Below are 19,762 nucleotides of genomic sequence, written 5' to 3'. Positions count from 1 at the left end.
TTTCTATTCTGTTCCATTGGTCTATGTGCCTGTTTTTGTAGCAGTACCATGCTTTTTTGGTTACTGCAGCCCTGTAGTATAGTTTGAAGTCAGGTAACATAATGCTTCCAGTTTTGTTCTTTTTGCTTAGGATTGCCTTGGCTGTTCAGGCTCTTTTTTTGATTTCCTGTTAAAAAAAAAAAATTTTTTTTGTTTTGAAACAGAGTTTCACTCTTGTTGCCCAGGCTGGAGTGCAATGGTGCAATCTCGGCTCATTGCAACCTCTGCCTCCCGGGTTCAAGCGATTCTCCCATCTCAGCCTCCTAAGTAGCTGGGATTATAGGCATGTGCCACCACACCCGGCTAATTTTGTATATTTAGTAGAGACGGGGTTTCTTCATGTTGGTCAGGCTGGTCTCAAACTCCCAACCTCAGGTGATCTGCCTGCCTCAGCCTCCCAAAGTGCAGGGATTACAGGTGTAAGCCACCATGCCCAGCCATTCCCTGTAAATTTTAAAATAGTTTTTTTCTAGTTCTATGAAGAATGTCATTGGTAGTTTGATATGAATAGTATTGAATCTGTAGATTACTTTGGGCAGTATGACCATTTAATGATATTGGTTTTTCCTATCCATGAGCATGGGATGTTTCTGGGTCTTCACTGTTTTGATGCCAGCACTCCCTTGGCTGCTCCAGCTGGTGTCTCAATATGTCACATGCCCCCCAAGTCCACTGTCTCTTGGCCTAGTTCAGCACTAGGACTCGCCTGAGTTGCAGTCCTTATGGCCTAGAATGCCTTTCAAATTTGCTTGGGGACACAGAGCACTGTAGTCCTTGGTGGCGAGATTTGCAGACACTCAAGTTCAGACACTGGGATCCAGGAGTCCCCTCTGGCTAGGGTGGGTTTAAATGTTTCCTCCATGAGCAGGTGCCGGCTGAGTTTGGTCCGGTTTTCCTTTCTACTCTAACAGGACAGCACTGAGTTTGATGCCTCACAATTGCTGTGTTCCCCCTCCACCAGTGCCCAGGATGCTCTCCAACAAGGCTGTCTCTGCCGGGCATGGGGGAAGAGTGGTGTCAGTGATCCAGGACTGTTTTTTCTATCTTCAGTGCCTCTGTCAGCAATATGAAGTTAAAACCAGGTAATATGAGTGCTCACCTGATTTTTGGTTCTTATGAAAGTATTTTTTCTGTGTTGATAGTTGTTAACTTGGTATCCTTGTTGGGGGGATGATCAGTGGAACCTTCTATTTCGCCATCTTGCTCCATCCTCTATCCTATTTTTTGATATTCTTAATTGATCTAATAGATAGCTACTGGTTCCAAAATAACAACACCAACAATGTATTGAGTGATTATAGCTTATGAATAAGTGAAATGAATGACAGCAATATTATAAGAGATAGGAAGGCAGAATTGGGAAAATTCTAGTATAAGGTACCTATTCGACCTGTGAAGCAGTACAATGTTATTTGAAAGTTGACTTAGATTAATTGTAGATGTATATTGCAAACTCTAGGGCAACCACTAAAAAAAAAATTTTAGGAAATGTAATTGATGTGCTAGAAGGAAAGAGAAAATGGAATCACATCGAATACCCAATTAAACAGAAAAGACAGAAAAGGAGGAGAAGACAAAAGGGAAACAAAAAAGCAAATGCAATGAATAGAAAACTGTTAAAAAATATGGTAGATATTATTCCAACTGTACCAATAATTGCTTTACATGTGAATGGTCTGAACACATCAATTAAAAGACATACTGACAGAGTGATTAAAACTGTTTCTTGTCTACATGAAGCACACTTTAAATACAAAGATGCAGACAGATTTAAAGGAATGGAGAAAGACACACTGTGGTACTATTAATGAAAAGAAAGTTGGCATAGCTATATTAATTTCAAACAAAGCAGATTTTGGCACAAGGGAAATAACAGGGAAGAGGGGCATTACATAATGATAAAGGTGTCAATTCTCTAAGAAGACCTAACAACCTTAATGTGAATATACCTAGCAAAACAGCATCAAAATACATGAGGCAAAAACTAAAACAATTGCAAGGAGAAATAGATGAACCCACTATTATAGTTGGAGACTTGAACACTATTCTGTCAGTAATTGACATATCAGGTAGACAAAATCAATAAAGATATTGTTGAATAGAACACCACCATCAATTAACTGCACTTAATTTATATTTATTAAAAACTACACCTAACAACAGCATAATAGATATTGTTTTCAGGCTCATATGGAGCAGTCACCAAGATAGACCACATTCAGGGCCGTGAAACACACACTACCAAATTTTAAAGAATATAAGTCTTCCAAAATATGCCCTCAAGCCACAGTGGAATTAAACTAGAAATCAATAAAAGAAAGACAGGTGGAAATCCCAAAATGTTTCTAGATTAAACAAAACATTTTAAAATCTCAAAAAAATTAAAAATATTATGAATTAAATGAAAGTACAACTTATCAAAATTTGTGGAATGCAGCAAAAGCAATGCTCAGAGGAAAATTTATAACATTGAATTTATACTTCAAAAAGAAGAAAGGGGCCAGGACTTTGGGAGGCCGAGGCGGGTGGATCACAAAGTCAGAAGATCAAGACCATCCTGGCTAACATGGTGAAACCCCGTCTCTACCAAAAAATACAAAAAATTAGCCGGGCATGGTGGCAGGCGCCTGTAGTCCCAGCTGCTCGGGAGGCTGAGACAGGAGAGTGGTGTGAACCTGGAAGGTGGAGCTTGCAGTGAGCCGAGATCACGCCACTGCACTCCAGCCTGGGCAACAGAGCGAGACTCCATCTCAAAAAATAAATAAATAAATAAAAATAAAAAATAAAAAAGAAGAAAGGTCTAAAATCAATAATCCAAGTTCCCATTTTAAGGCAGTAGGAAAAAAAGGGCAATATAAACCTAAAGCAGACAGAAGACAAAAATAATAACAATTAGGGCAGAAATCAATGAAATTAAAGACATGAAAACAATAGAGCAAATTTTTAAAAAGCTGATTCTTTGAAAAGATCAATATTTGCCTTTGGAATGTTTCTTTGTAAGCTCTTCTTTTTGTCAAAGGATAGTTTACATATGATAAATGTACCATTGTTAGTGTACAGTTATATCAGCACTTCCAATAGAATTTTGTGATGGTAGAAATATTCTATGCAAAGTATAATCAGTAACACTAGCCACATGTGGCTAGTGAACACTGAAAATGTAGTTAGTGTAGCCTAGGAAATGTATTTTTTACTTGTACATTTTTTATTGAGATAAAATTCATATAATATTGGCTAGGCATGGTGGCTTACACCTGTATTCCCAGCACTTTGGGAGGCTGAGGTGGGCGGATCACTTGAGCTCAGGAGTTTGAGACCAGCCTGGGCAACATGGTGAAACCCCATCTCTACCAAAAATACTGAAAAAAATTAGTTAGACGTGGTAGCACGTGCCTGTAGTCCCAGCCATTAGGGAGGCTGAGGCGGGAGAATCGCTTGAGCTGAGCCTAGGAGGCAGAGGTTGCAGTAAGCCAAGATCATGCCACTGCACTCCAGCCTAGGTGACAGAGACCACACCCCCCACCAAAAAAAATTCATATAACATAAAATGTATCATTTCAATCATTTTAAAGTGTGCAATTGAATGGCATTTTTTGCATTCCCAATGCTGGGTAACCATCACCTCTGTCTTAGTCTGTTTCCTGTTGCTTATAACAGAATACTTGAAACTGAGTAATTTCTAAAGAAAAAGAATATATTTCTCACAGTTATGAAAGATGAGAAGTCCATGGTGAAGGGTGTGCATCTGGTGAGAGTCTTAGTTACAAGGCGGTGCAGGGTATCACATTGCAAGGTGGCTGCGCATGCTAACATACTAGCTCAGGTCTCTCTTTCTCTTCCTATAAAGCCACTAGTTCCTCTCCCATGATAACCTATTAATTCATTAAAGCATACATGGATTAACCCATTTATGGGCAGAGCTGTCATGATCCGATCACCCCTTAAAGGCCTCACCTGTCAATACTGCCAAATTGGGAATTAAATTCCAACATGAGTTTTGGAGAGGACAAATATCCAAACCATGGTAATCTCTATCTTGTTCCAAAACATTTTCATCACCCTAAAGGGAAACCCTGCACTCAAAAAGCACTCTCCATTCCTTCCTTCCCCTAGTCCCTGTACCACTAATCTGCTTCCTGTCTCTTTTGATTTGCCTATTTTGGAAATTTTATATAAATGGAATCATACAAGATGTGACCTTTTGTGACTGACATCTTCCACTTAGCATAATGTTTTTAAGGTTCATCCATGTTGTCACACGTCAGTACTCTGCTCTTTTATATGGTCGAACAGTATTCTATTATATGGATATATCTCATTTTGTTTATCCATTCATCAGTTGAACATTTGGGTCATTTCCACCTTTTTGGCTGTTGTAAATAGTGGTGCTATGAACATATGTGTACAACTTTTATTTGAATGCTTGTTTTCAATTCTTTTGGATATACTATATGTATAGGAGTGAAATTCCTGGGTCAATATGGTAATTTTGTGTTTAAATTTTTGAAGAACAGCCAAACTGTTCTCCACAGTGATTGTACCAGTTTATGTTCCCAGCAATGTACAAGAATTCTAAGTTCTCCACATCCTCACTAACACTTGTCATTTTCCTTTAAAAAAAAATTATAGTCTTCCTAGAGGGTGTGAAGTAGTATCTCATTGCGGTTCTGATTTTCATTTCCCTGATGACTAATCATGAGCAACTTTCATGTGCTTTTTGGCCATTTTTAATGTCTTTGGAGAAATGTCTGTTTGGCTTTTTGCCCATTTTGGAATTGGGTTGTCTTTTTGTCGTTGAATTTTAAGTGTTTGTTATATCTCCTAATTACTACACCTTATCAGATATATGATTTGCAAATATTTTCTCCCGTTGTTTGTCTTTTCACTCTTGATGGTGTCCTTTGATGCACAAAAGTTTTACATTTATGATGCCCAATTTATCTATTTTTTCTTTTGTCACTTGTGCTTTGGAATTATATCTAAAACTCCACTGCCAAATAAAGAGTCATGAAGATGTACACCTATGTTTTCTTCTAAGGGCTTTATGGTTTTCACTTTACATTTAGGTCTTTTATCCATTTTTGAGTTCCTTTCTGTATATAGTATTAAGAAAGGGTTCAACTTCATTTGTTCACAGGTGGCTATTCACAAATGATGATGTCCCAGCATCATTTGTTGAAGAAACTATTCTTTCTTCATTGAATGGCCCTGGCATTTTTGTTGAAAATCAGTTGACCATAGGTTTTTCAGTTTATTTCTGAACACTCAATTCTCTTTCACTGGTCTATGTGTATATTCTTATGCCAAGTACCACACTGTTTTGATTACTGTAGTTTTGTAGTAATATAATTTTAATAAATTTATTTGTTTTTGTTTTTTTGTAGATTTTTTTTGTTTGTTTGTTTTTTGTTTTTAGATGGGGTCTTGCTCTTGTCTCCCAGGCTGGAGTGCAATGGCATGATCTTGGCTCACTGCAACCTCCACCTGCCGGGTTCAAGTGATTCTCCTGCATCAGCCTCCCGGGTGGCTGGGATTACAGGTGCCCACCACCACACCTGGCTAATTTTTGTATTTTTAGTAGACACAGGGTTTCGCCATGTTGGGCAGGCTTGGTCTCTAACTCCTGGCCTCGTGATCTACCTGCCTCAGCCTCCCAAAGTGCTGGGATTACAGGCATGAGCCACTGCACCCAGCCAATTTTAATAAATTTAAATAACCACGTGTGGCTAGTGGCTACCACTACTAGACAACACAGAATTACATGATTTTTAGTTAATTTAGACAGTTGTAAAACTATCATCACAATTCAGGTTTAGAATATTTTCGTTATGAAGTCCTTTTAGCTTTTAATTTCTGTTAATACTTAGTTCCAGTCTCATAATTCTTAGTATTGTTCCAGTTAGGGTTTGACCATTATCCAGTCTACGTGTACCTATAACTTTAAAATTTTTATCAGAATTCATTACATTTTGGATTAAATTTGCTTGTTCTTTTTCCTTTGGACTATTAACTGAAATCAGGTCAAAGAGAAAATGAGAATTTTGCTTGAGAATGGGGTTCAGATAGAAAGAGAAGAAATTGGGGAGTAAAGGGCATATCCTAGGTAACAGAGAGGACATTAGGGGTACAATGGACACAACCAAGCCCACTCTTTCAGGTCCAGAAGGAAGAGGATTCTTAGGGCCAAACCTTTTCTAGTCAGAGCTCGTTTAGTAAATGTTGAGTTTTGCGGGGAGAAATGTTCAGTATTTCAGATTTCTTCTCCTTCCTCCTGCTCCCTTCTAAGATAACAAATGGCATGCCAAGCTGGGGTATAACTTACATGACCACATGGCAGTGGAGGCATTACTGGGATCCACGTGATGTCCTTTGTTTGGTTTTTGTTGCCATTTGGGTTTTTTTGAGACAGAGTCTCAGTTTGTCACCTGGACTGGAGTGCAGTGGTATGATCTCAGCTCCCTGAACCTCTGCCTCCCAGGTTCAAGCGATTCTCGTGTCTCAGCCTCTCAAGTAGCTGGAACCACAGGTGTGTACCACCATGCCTGACTAATTTTTGTGTTTTTAGTACAGATAGGGTTTTGCCATATTGCCCAAGCTGGTCTCAAACTCCTGGACTCAAGTAATCCACCTGCCTTGGCCGCCCAAAGTGCTGGGATTACAGACGTGAGCCACCGTGCCTGGCTGCGATGTCCTTTGGCTCCTTGTTGGTCTTGGTTGTAGAGTGACTAGACCAGACAGTTTCCTAGACTGGAGATAATAGCAAAGGGAAAACTAGTCCTATCTGACTCTTGGGGCTGATATGCTGACAGCTATAACTGGAGTCCCAGGTCCCAACCATGTGCTCTTGGTCCCACCTGCTGGGGCTCTTTTTATTCCACCCTCCATTCTTCTTAAATACAATTCTCCCAACCCCTCTCTTTCCCCACCCCACTCCCCACCTCCCAAAACACTGGCATTGGTGTTCTCTGGGCTCCTTACTCTAAGGCAGCAAGCTTTAGGTAGAAGTATTCTTTGCATTATGGAAAAAGTAGTATGGTGTATGAGTCCTTCCTTGCCATTGATGTATAAAGTAATTTCGAAAAATCTTTTTTTTTTTTTTAATGACACAAGGCTTTTACCACAATTTTCTTGCTGGAGGAAAAAAGGCCGAGTAATGACTTGGGGGGAGAAAAGTAGGTATCTATTATTTTCCTTAGGCTCTGAAACTCACTGCTGCAGTGGGTGGGAGTCCCATGGCAGTAAGATTCACAGAATAAAGAAATATATCTGACAATATTTCCAAAACGTCTCCTCTGTTTCATTCTCTCTTCCCCATATATTCTGTAAATGAGGGGCTTCGTGCACCTTGTTTATTGCTGCACCCCAGCTCCTACAGCAGTGCCTGGCACATGGAAAGGGCATCCCTGTTTCCTGGGTTGGGGTATGGATGGAGCACAACCTCATCCCACATCAGTTCTGAGTGACTCTAGGAAGTCAATTATGCTGTTACTAAAAAATTATAAAACCAAGCAGGAATTTGTTTCTAACCATCTATGTCTTATGTTTGCTAATGCCACTATTTTCTCAGAGTTCAGAATTAACTTTCATCTAGTTATTGATCAATGCTATGTACTAATACAAATAATCCTTCCATCTCTGTTCTTACTAAGAGGAACTACTGCACAGATAATTCAAAATATCAGATACATTTGTACCTGATATGCATATTCCTTTTAGATTGAGGAATTTCTAGCCCTAAGGTTAATTTTAACCAGTGGACTTGGTCTTGCAAATCAATACTTCTGCTGCCTAGAGAAAAATTTCCCCAAACTGAACTGCTATGAGTATTCATAATTTTCTGATTCTAAAAGTAATATGAACTTACTATAGAAAATTTGGAAATTGCTTATAACAAAAATTTTTGTTTTTGCTGAGTGGAGTGATAGATGTATTCATATATGGAGAAGTGCATTGTACTCCATTAAGAAAGGAAGAGCCAGTTGGGCACGGTGGCTCACACCTGTAATCCCAGCACTTTGGAAGGCCAAGGCAGGCAGGTTACTGCACTCCAGCCTGGGCAACAGAGCAAGACTGTCTGGCGTGGTGGTGTGCACCTGTAATCCCAGCTACTCGGCAGGCTGAGGGAAGAGAATCACTTGAACCCGGGAGGCTGAGGTTGCAGTGAGCTGAGATCACACTACTGCACTCCAGCCTGGTCAACAGAGCAAGACTGTCTGGAACAGAGGAAGCCAGAAACCAGCCTGTCTAGGTGCTGCCCAAAAGAAGGAAAACAAAGGGAAAGCCTTGTTTGGCTTGTAGCTTGAAAGAATTGAGAGATGAGACACAACTGAAGGAAATACAGGAATTGCCCTGGACTGTAAAATTTTCCTCTGTCTTTCCTACAAAACCTTCAGTAAAAAGTATCATTTGGGGGCTGGGAGCAGTGGCTCACACCTGTAATCCCAGTACTTTGGGAGGCCAAGGCGGGTGGATCACCTGAGGTCAGGATTGCCTGGCCAACATAGTGAAACCTTGTCTCTACTAAAAATACAAAAATTCGCCAGTGTAGTGGCAGGGGCCTGTGGTCCCAACTACTTGGGAGGCTGAGGCAGGAGAATCGCTTGAGCCCAGGAGGTGTAGGTTGCAGTAAGCCAAGATCAGGCCACTGTACTCCAGCCTGGGCAACAGAGTGAAACTCCATCTCAAAATAAAAGGCGGGCAGGATAGAATCCCAGCTGATGTGATGGAAATATGGTTTTCATTCTAGATTTATTTTGATCCCGTGCTCATTTTTTTCTTTGCAGGAGGAAAAAAAGGAAAGGCATAAAACCCCTCTTGGCACTACGTGTGTTGTATTTAGTCCATGGCCAAAGAGAGTTTTATGGGAAAGTTTGCCGTGTGCCAGCAAAGCATTTTCTTTTCCTCCATCCGTAGTTTTAAAAACAAAAACAAAAACATTAACTAAAACAAAGTCTGCCGCCGCCTCCAAAAAGAAAAAGAAGAAAACCCATAGAAGTACTTGCACTAATACGAAACTTTTCATAGTTTAATCTTTCCCAAAAATTAATGCATAGGACTGATTGCAGTTATGAAACATTGAAAACTCTGACTTTTCAGTAACTTAGTGTCCTGTTCAGATATCCTTGGAAGAAAGCCAAAAGGGACTGAAATAATCTTCTGCAAAGCTAAAAGATGATTATCTCCTTTGGCTTTACTATTTGACTCTCTAAAGATCTAGCTTTCGAAAAAGCTAGAATAAGCCAGTTTAGATGGTGACAGATTTTTCCTTCTTCTTAAAGTTATGGTAAATTATGTTCATATATTCACATACGGTCTCATATTTGAGATTAACTGCAGCCTTGGTAGATGGTTATTTTAATGGTGCAGAGGGAGCTCTACTGCCCTTGGATGACTTCCCTATCTACTATCTAAAACCTGAGAGTCTCTACTGGAGTTTTGCCTTTTAACAGGGTTTTCCTGGGACAAAATGCAATATTCTCAAAGGTTAATACTAATTATTGTTACTTCTGCATGAATGGTTTTACCAGGCATTCTCTCCAGGGCTACTGGTTGTTTTTTCTTTTTCTTCTTCTTCTTCTTCTTCTTCTTCTTCTTCTTCTTCTTCTTCTTCTTCTTCTTCTTCTTCTTCTTCTTCTTCTTCTTCTTCTTCTTCCTTCTTCTTCTTCTTCTTCTTCTTCTTCTTCTTCTTCTTCTTCTTCTTCTTCTTCTTCTCCTTCTCCTTCTCCTTCTCCTTCTCCTTCTCCTCCTCCTCCTCCTCCTCCTTCTCCTTCTCCTTCTTCTCCTTCTTCTCCTCCTCCTCCTCCTCCTCCTCCTCCTCCTTCTCCTTCTTTATTTTTGCTTCCATCTCCTTTTCCTAGTACCCAGGGCTAGCTTTGACGGTAAGAAGTTACACACTCTGCTAGAAGCCAGCCTCAACTTAAGGGATCACAAAGGAAGAAGGAAGCAGCTGGGAAGAAGGTACAGAGCCTGTGACACAACCAGAAAACAGGCACAATGGCAGCCTGCACTACACCCCTGCAAAACACTTCTGTGTTTTATGCCTCCTTTCTTCTTCCAACATGATAAATTGATTTTTCTCAGCAAGGGTAACATTGGGGTAAGGAAAGACAACCATATTTTGGAAGGGAAAAGGCTGGGAAAATGAGAGACAAGGAAACATCTCTTGGCTGGAGACACACACTCAGGGTTCCTTAAGACAGGGAAGTCATCTTGCATTGCCTTTACAGAGGGAGCCAAAGGCTTCCAAAGATTGTGTTGAGTCACATCTTGGCCCAGTTGCTCCGCCCACCCTGGGCCTTGTACATCAGGTCAACCGTTGGGGCTTAGCTTGTCTCCTTATCTAGGCAAAGGCAAAACTCAGCTTCTGCCACTGTGAGTGTTTTTACTACACATCACTCTTTCTCAACTTCCTTTTTTTTTTTTTTTTTTTTGAGACGGAGTCTCGCTCTGTCGCCCAGGCTGGAGTGCAGTGGCTGGATCTCAGCTCACTGCAAGCTCCGCCCCCCGGGTTCACGCCATTCTCCTGCCTCAGCCTTCCGAGTAGTTGGGACTACAGGCGCCGCCACCTCGCCCGGCTAGTTTTTTGTATCTTTTTAGTAGAGACGGGGTTTCACCGCGTCAGCCAGGATGGTCTCGATTTCCTGACCTCGTGATCCGCCCGTCTCGGCCTCCCAAAGTGCTGGGATTACAGGCTTGAGCCACCGCGTCCGGCCCACTCTCTCTCAACTCCTATGAAACAATTGATGTTCTATAAGAAACAATTGATTTCTAATTGGATATTTCCTAGTAAACCAAGATTACAAGGTTTTTATATACTGGCTGGGCATGGTGGCTCACACCTGTAATCACACTTGAGGTCAGGAGTTTGAGACCATCCTGGCCAACATGGTGAAACCTCATCTCTACTGAAAATATAATAATTAGCTGGATGTAATGGCAGGTGCCTGTAATCCCAGCTACTCGGGAGGCTGAGGCAGGAGAATTGCTTGAACCCGGGAGGCGGAAGTTGCAGTGAGCGGATCGCGCGACTGCACTTCAGCCTGGGCAACAGAGCAAGATTCTGTCTCAAAAAAAAAAAAAGATTTTTGTATACTAAGGATAAGAGTCTTTGGTTAAATATAAAATACATTTGGTCTTCTCCTGAAACTAAGTATTAATTAAGAAACAGCTCAAGGTTTTCTTTTTAAAAAACTGAAGTCATAAGTCTTTTTTTTTTTTTTTTTTTTTTTTTTTGAGACAGTCTTGCTCTGTTGCCCAGGCTGGGTTGCAATGACACTTAGGGGGAAAAAAGGTTTTCCTTTTCTCCTCAGCTCACAGCCACCTCTGCTTCCCAAACTGAAGCAATCCTCCCTCCTTGGCCTCCTGAGTAGCTGGGACTACAGGTGTGTGCCACCATGCCCAGTTAATGTTTACATTTTTTGTAGAGATAAGGTCTCATTATGTTGCTCAGGCTGGTCTCCTGGGCTCAAGCAATCCTCCCACCTCAACCTTCCAAAGTGCTGGGATTTCAAGTGTGAACCACCATGCCCAGCCAAAGTCATAATTCTTGAAAGCCTGAATTACGAACATAGAGTTGATATACTTTGCATGTATGTTTGAAAACTCTTTGGATCCGTATAAACTATCTAGATGATCACAGTGCTTTGCCCATAGCAAGCGTTCACTTGAGATTAATTGATTAAGCACGTTGATTGACTCCATTCCCTCTCACTGTGCTACATGTTTCTGAAGGAAAGTGAGAGCATTACCCAAAGCTCAATTACACTGTTGGCTTTACAAGAGGCACAAACTCCCAAAAGGGTCAAATTGAATTAGATAGAAAGGACTATGCGAATTTTTAATATTTTGGATTTTTTAATTTGGTTTGGTTTGGTATTTTGTTTTTTGTTGTTGTTTTGTTTTGTTTTGTTTTTAATCCTCTCCTCTACCCCTCACAGCATACACACATGCGGAAACACTTCAGGTGAGTAAGGGCTGGATTTTTTCTGTCTATTATTTTATGATCTCACTGCCTGATCTCCTTTGGGTTCGGCCTGATTTCTTCAAATACTTGAAACTATGATCACTTTTTTCTTTTTTGGAACGGAGTCTCACTCTGTCACCCAGGCTGGAGTACAGTGGCATGATCTCAGCTCACTACAACTTCTGCCACCCGGGTTCAAGCAATTATTCTGCCTCAGCCTCCTGGTAGCTGGGATTACAGGTGTGCACCATCACACCCGACCAATTTTTGTATTTTTGGTAGAGACGGGGTTTCACCATGTTGGCCAGGCTGGTCTTGAACTCCTGACCTCAAGTGATCTGCCCGCCTTGGCCTCCCAAAGTGCTGGGATTATAGGCATGAGCCACTGCGCCCAGTCAATGATCACTTTTTTAAAAAACTAATTAACTATTTTTAAAAATACTAAAATTCTTAAACTTTCTTACTCATTCTAAAGAAACAAAATCAAAACTAAGGCCTGAATAATTTTTTAGAAGGTCCCAGTTTCTGTGAGGAGTAAGTATGGCCCTGACCCTCACTTAAGGTGGCAGAGAACGTCTTTTCCCTCTGCCTTCCCTGGAAGCATTCTTCTATCCCCTGCCTTGACCCAGCATTGCAAGGTAAAAACTGACACTGGAAGGGGAGACTAGAGGGCAAGGGAAAAACAGAAAGCAAACACACTAATGCATCTCACTATATGTATGAACATCACATCGCCAGATGTGGCTTTTTATTTCTGAGAATTTAATCTCAGAACTAATCAGGGATGCCCATCCTCAGCATCCTCATCTTGGAATGGGAAAGAAGATTCCTTCATTTCCAAGTAGATCCTAGCGAATTGTCCTGAAAAGTTTGGCAAAGTACAACTCCTTTCTGGGAACCATTTGAAAATACGATATCTTGATACAAAGCAAAGCTGTTTAGATTATGTTGTGATAAAGCTAAAGTAGGGTTCAATCTCCATTTAGGCCAGGAGTCACCAAACATGTTCTGCAAAAGGTCAGCTCATCTTCACCAATAAACTCTACCTTTGCAGTGTGAAAGCAGCCATGGACAGACAATATATAAATGAATGGGCATAGCTGAGTCCCAATAAAACTTTACCTACAAAGATTATAAAGATGGAAGGGGGCTTGGGTTTAGCCTATAGGCCATAGTTTATTGACCCCTGATTTAAACTATAATGATAATGATAAATATAATAATGATAATAAATATAACAATAATGAGTATTTGCCTCATTTAATTATTACAATGAACTCCCATGAAGTAAATTCTTATATAAAGGGATGATATTGAAAATAATTAACAATTGATATGACCAATCAGAACACGCATAGAATAGATGTATACAGTTGAAAATCAGATTGCTGTGATCCCCACGTTATAGATTTGGGAACTGGGGCTTAGAATAGGGGTGTAAATTAACCTGGAAATACAAACAGTACACATAGTAGAGCTGGGCGTTTCATGCATGCAGTCTAACTCTAGAGCCCACATTCTCAACCACCTGATACATGCTGCTGTAGGCCCGAGAGATTTTGCTACAGATGCATGTGTAAGCCCCTACCAGCTGTTCAATCACAAGCATGTCTTGCTAAGAGCAATCTGTTCACACCATTTCCAAAAATATTCAAAACACAGGTGAGCCATGATAGTTTAGAAATATTTCAGTATGTTAATACTTACATTGAAAATAAATTGAAGGAAAATGTGAATTCCTTTGACTTCCTCTAACTTGAGTTTTTCTCCTTTTCTATCCCTAATGGCTTATTCCCACACTTCCTTCTCTGCTCGGGTTTCTGCTCAAATGTCTTACTGTGAGGGCTTCTTGACTACCAACAGATTAATAAAATAGCACCCCCTGCCCTGCACTTTTTATCTCTCTTTCTCTCTTGCCTTGCTTTATTTTTCTCCATAGCATGTAACACCATCTGTTATACATCAGATCCTTGAGTAATTTATTTCAATGTCATTTCATTGCAACATTACTGAGAAAAAAAAATGTTTCCCAGCCTGGGTCATTGTCTGTATGGAGTTTGCAAGTTCTCCCCATGTCTATGTGGGTTTTCTCCAGGTGCTCTGGCTTCTTCTCACATCCCAAAGATGTGCATGTTAGGTTCATTGATATTTTTAAAGTGTCCCAGTCTGAGTGAGCGTGTGTGTGTGTGTGTGTGTGTGTGTGTGTGTGTGTGTGTGTGTGTGTGTATTGTGTGTACTGCGATAGAATGGGGTCCTGTCCAGGGCTGGTTCCCACCATGTGTCCTGAGCTGCCATGATGGACTCCAGTCACCAGCAACCCTGAACTGGAATAACTGAGTAAATGTCTTACTTGTTCTTATTCTTTCTTAAGTGTATGTATAGCTCACATTTATTTCAATGTTTGACATCAGAAGCGTTTTGGTCCTTATGTAAAAGTTTGGGCAGGGCACGGTGGCTCACGCCTATAATTGCAGCACTTTGGGAGGCTGAGGAGGGAGGATCACTTGAGCCTAGGAGTTTGAGACCAGCCTGGGCAACATGGTGAGACACTCTCTCTATTTTGTAAACATTTATTTTTATATAAATAAAAAAATGAAAGTTTGGTGATGTTTTTGTAACCAGAAATATGCCATGGGAACTTAACTGATGCACACTCCTGTTTACATCAGTTAGCCTATAGTAAAATTGATTTTGTTATACAACATTTTGCTTAAAGTTGCAGTTTCCAAGAACTGATGGACACATTAAGACTTACTGTACCATGTTTTGAATTTATTTATTGCTTGTCTCCACTAACTAGAATATGAGCTCCACAAAGTTAAGAGCTTTGTCTTGTCAGTTACTATATCCTTTAGGACCCAGAACAGCAATTGGTAAATGACTGAATGAATATTGTTTGCAGTAGAAAGGCCATATGGTACAATAATTAAAACACTTAATTTAGAATCAGAGGTGGGTTGGAATCCCAGCTCTGCCACTGACTAGTTGTGTGATCTTGGACAGGTTAACCACTTGAAGTTTCAGAGGCTGCAGTGAGGCCCTGGCATAGGAACATGCTCATCATCGCATGTTCACAGAGCAAAGCAGCCAGCGTGACTGCAGCACAGAGTAGGAAGGGTGTGGAAGGAGATGAGAGAGGTGAGTGTTGAGAGGCAGATTGTATAGGTCCTGTGGGCTATTTTAAGGACTGACAGTTTTTTTCAGAGTGACAGGGGAAGCCAATTGGAGAATGTCAAACAGATAAATAAAGTGATTTGTTTTGACTATTACAAAGACTGCATAAGGGTAAGGGCCGAGGCAGAGAGATTAGAAGGCCATTGCAATAATCTGGGCGAGAGATAATGGTGGCTTGGGCCAGGCTGGCAGCAGTGGAGGTGGTGAAAGACTGTCAGATTCAGGATATATTTTGAAGACAGCCAACAAAATGTGCTGATGGTTTGAGTGTAGAATGGAGAAGAGTCAAGAATGATGCCAAAGTTTTGGGGGAGGATTGTGGGAGAAGCAGATGTGCGGAATCAGGAATTTGGTTTTGGTTAAGTTTGAGAAGCCTATTCAATTCTCAAAAGTCTCAGCCTCCTTGCTATTAGATGTTCAAGGAAAAATGTCAAGTTGGCAGTTGGATAGAAGATTCTGGCATTTATGGAAGAGGTATAGACTAGAGATATAAACTTTAATATTATCAACAGATAGATCAGAAGCTTCTATCCTGGGTGCTCATAAAAATCTAAGCACCTAAGGAGCTTTTTCTTAAAGAGAGAGAGAGAGAGAGAGAGAGAGAGAGAGAAAGCCTGAGCAACAACCCAGATCAATGGAATCAGAATTTATTTGGGTAGGGACTACCAGAATTTTCAACAAATTACTGAGTGTTTAGACTCAGGAAGATGAAGAGAAGCTATAAAGGAATTAGAAAAGAAACAGCCTATAAAATAGGAGGAAACCAGATGAGCAAGATGTCCTGAAACTCGAGTGCAAAGAGTATTTCTAGAAGACAGTAATAAACTGTGTCAGATGCTACTGATGGGCCAAGTAAGATGGAGACTAAAGAATGATTACCAAACTTAGTAAAATGTAAATAACTTTTTCCTGACAACTCCTCTTGGGATAGGGTCAAGAGAGATTTTATATTGATGGGCATTATCAAGTTTATTTATACTAAAAATATCTCAGCCTGGTGTGGTAGCTCATGCCTGTAATCCCAGCACTTTGGGAGGCCAAGATGGGTGGATCACTTGAGTCCAGGAGTTTGAGACCAGCCTGGGCAACATGGTGAAGCCCTGTCTCTACAAAAAATACAAAAATTAGATGGACATGATGGTGCACACCTGTAGTCCCAGTTACTTGGGAGGCTGAGATGGGAAGATCACCTGAGCCCGGGAATGTTGAGGCTACAGTGAGCTGAGATAACACCACTGCACTCCAGCCTGGATGACAGAGCAAGACCCTGTCTCAAAAAGAATAATAATAATAATAATAACATCTTGTAATTTAAAATAGCATCTTTGAACATCAGAGCTCATTAGAAGGTGTTTGTCCTGCTGTGTCTTGTGACAGCATCACCTATAACTCAATATTCAGGACAAGGTCAGTTGGTGATTTGAGCCTGAGTCTCCTGAAAATGACATGATTCTGCATTTTCTTCTCTGAGCTAAAATGAAGAGGGAATAGTTGAACTTGATTACCAAGGAGATGGGATGGTAAATCCATCCAGCCACTCCAAGAAGCCAAGTTAAAATAAGGTAGAAGAGGACTACATATAAATAGGACAAGCCAAAGCAGACACTAAGAAAACAGAACCCCTCCTTGTTTTTTATTTGAGAAAATGCCCTCTCTCTTCCCTGGAACAATAACAAACAAATGCTTAATTTATATAATACTTTAAAGATTAGCAAACTTGAGGCCAAGGGTGGTGGCTCACACCTATAATCCCAGCACTTTCAGAGACCCAGGCAGGAGGATCACTTGAGTTCAGGAGTTCAAGACCAGCCTGGGCAACATAGTGAGAACCCCATCTCTACAGTGATTTTTTTTTTTTAATTAGCTGAGCATGGTGGCATGCACCTATAGTCCCAGCTACTCGGAGGCTGAGGCAGGAGGACTAGTTGAGCCTGAGAGATTGAGGCTGCAGTGAGCCATGATCGTGCCACAACACTCAGAGACCCAGTCTCTTAAAAAAAAAAAAAAAAAAAAAAAAAAAAAAGATTAACCAACTTGATTTTGCCAGACCCTGCAACAAAGGGATTTCAAAGACTTGAACTGTCCATTGAGAAAGATCTGCTGCTTAAGTTCAAGTTCATGTCCTCCAGATGTTTCCCCCATCCTTCAGGGTCACTGCCTTCTTGTTGAACTTGAATCTGCCCTCAATTTATTAATGGATCTGGTTGGAGGCATCCGCTGTTTACCAAGAGACTTTCTACAACCCACACTAAAGGACTAATGCTTTCTCCTACCTCACTCTACTCTCAAGGGATAGAAGCCCTGATGAAGAGCAAAGACAGAATCAAATGTACATGCAGAACATATGGTAACCATATAAGGGGATGATGTCAAAATTCTCAGCCTCCTTGCTATTCAGTAGCTTCTTCCTCTTTACCTCATCTGGATGGTATATAATGAAGAGACACCTAGCGGTGCCTCCTGCCTCTAGAGTAAGATTCAAGGGAGGATATATAGGCTCCTCCATAGGGTCAAGAGGATTTCAAAGGCTGTGTTGTCCCACCCAGCTACCAAAACAAGACATAAAATTGTGACCTGGAGTTGAAACTCCAGTGAGTAATAAAGAGGGGAAGTTTCCTAAAGCAGAAGTTCTCAATCTGGGGGGCTGACTGAATGTGCCATGTACTGAATTTTGTGTCCTCCGAAAATTCAGACATTGAAGCCCTAATCCCCATTGTGGTTGTATTTGGAGGTGGGGCTTTGGGAGGTGATTAGGGTTAGATTAGTTCATGAAGGTGAAGCCCTCCTGATGGGATTAGTACGCATACAAGAAGAGACACAAGCGCTCTCTATCAATTACGCGAACTCTCCTCTCTCTCAGTTTCTCTCTCCACCATCTGGGATACTTCAGGAAGATGGCTGTCTGCAAACCAGGAAGAGGTCCCTCGAGTACTAAATCTGCTGGCACTTTTATCTTGGGCTTCCCAGCCTCTAGGACTGTGAGAAATCTTTGCTGTTTAAGCAATCCCATCTATGGTATTTTGTTATAGTAGCCCAAGCTGACTAAGACACTGTGGATACCTTGCATGTCTGGGAGGCTTGCACATCCTTGATCATTATAAGTACTATTTTTCCAAAAAGGGGCCATAACTCTCATCGGAGAGTCAAAAGACCAAATCTATGACTCCCAGAAGATTATATACCACTGACAGAATGGCCCTTGTGTTCTTATTCTGTAGGACCACAGGAAGCTTGAGGATTGGGGATCCTACTCCTGGCCTTCATTCCCTACTTGCATGACCAACATCTAAGAGTACTAACAAATATGATGAAATAAGAAAGGTTCAAGAGGATACATTTTCTTTGTCCAGTGTTGCTTTGTCCAGTGTTGCTAATATCCGCCTGAGAGCTTATTATCCATAATAAAATGTGGAATCCAGTCTGTACACCATGATCCTTAGCATGCACTTGTACTGTTTCCTATAAGCTTTTAATAATATCAACCTTAGATTCCAAGAAACCTAAATCACTGGGCCTAACACTACCACCGATTTTCTCCCCACTTCCCCTCCAGTATTATGATGTATTCCAAAGCCAAATATAATTTTTTGGTGACTTGTTGTGATTAATTTCTGTTCCACTGAGCCTATCAATAGAACAAGCGATGTAACTTTGGGGAAAAAAAGGTAGTCTAACTTATTTTTGCATCATATAGACTGCACAGCAAAGGTCAAGGGACCAATATGGGTATTACTGGGGCACTGAGAGAAAACATTTTCAGAAGAGATCAAGAAAAATGTGACTCAACATGAATGAACCTTGAAAACATTATGCTAAGTGAAAGAAATCAAACATGAAAGACCACACATTGTATGATTCCATTTACATGAAATATCAAAAATAGGCAAATCCAAAGAAACAAAAGTAGATGAGTGGTGGCCAGGGGATAAGGGAAAAGAGAGAGGGAAGTCACTGCTAATGGACATAAGCTCTCTTTTTGGGATAATGAAAACATTTTGAAATTAGATAGTGGTAGTGGTATACAACTCTGTGACTATACTAAAAACCACTGAGTTGTACATTTTTGAAGGCTGAATTTTATCATATATGAAATATATTTCAGTTTTTAAAAAGAAGAAAAAAGAAAAGATGTGATTCAAAAAGGATTCCTCACAGTTATGGCTCAATCACTTACTTGGCAATTGATTTGGGGGCACAGTCTTGAGATAGTTCTATGTATAGGTCCATGCTGCTTAAACTCCCTGATTCCACCCCAGCCAATGGATATTATTTTACTGGCTTTTCTGTTTACAAAAATTATATACATAAATATATATATATATATGAATATATATACACACACACATATATACACACATATTCATATATATACACATATATATGTGTGTGTATATATATATTTTTAAAATTCAGAAAATACAAGAAGATAAAGCTGGGCACAGTGGTATGTGTCTATAGACCCAGCTACTTGGGAGGCTGATGCAGAAGAACTGCTTGAGTCCAGGAGTTACAGCTTGGGTGACACCATAATTTTAAATAACAAACCACCACCAAAAAAACCCACAAAAACAAAAACAAAATAAAACA

The 19,762-nt window shown here is 40.5% G+C and overlaps 1 long non-coding RNA gene across 2 annotated transcripts in view; it reads left to right on the top strand.

Annotated features, from left to right (window-relative positions):
• Positions 1 to 19,762, top strand: part of LOC105464991 (uncharacterized) — an 89,708-nt gene that overhangs the window by 42,221 nt on the left and 27,725 nt on the right. For both annotated transcript variants that reach the window (XR_003014229.2, XR_003014232.2), the window contains one exon: positions 951 to 1,121. This is a non-coding gene — a long non-coding RNA (uncharacterized lncRNA). The remainder of the gene's footprint in view (positions 1 to 950; positions 1,122 to 19,762) is intronic.

This window comes from Macaca nemestrina, chromosome 13, assembly GCF_043159975.1.
Source record: "Macaca nemestrina isolate mMacNem1 chromosome 13, mMacNem.hap1, whole genome shotgun sequence".
Taxonomy (NCBI): domain Eukaryota; kingdom Metazoa; phylum Chordata; class Mammalia; order Primates; family Cercopithecidae; genus Macaca; species Macaca nemestrina.
Note: the sequence above shows the minus strand (reverse complement) of the source record. Positions and strands in the feature narration are given on the sequence as shown.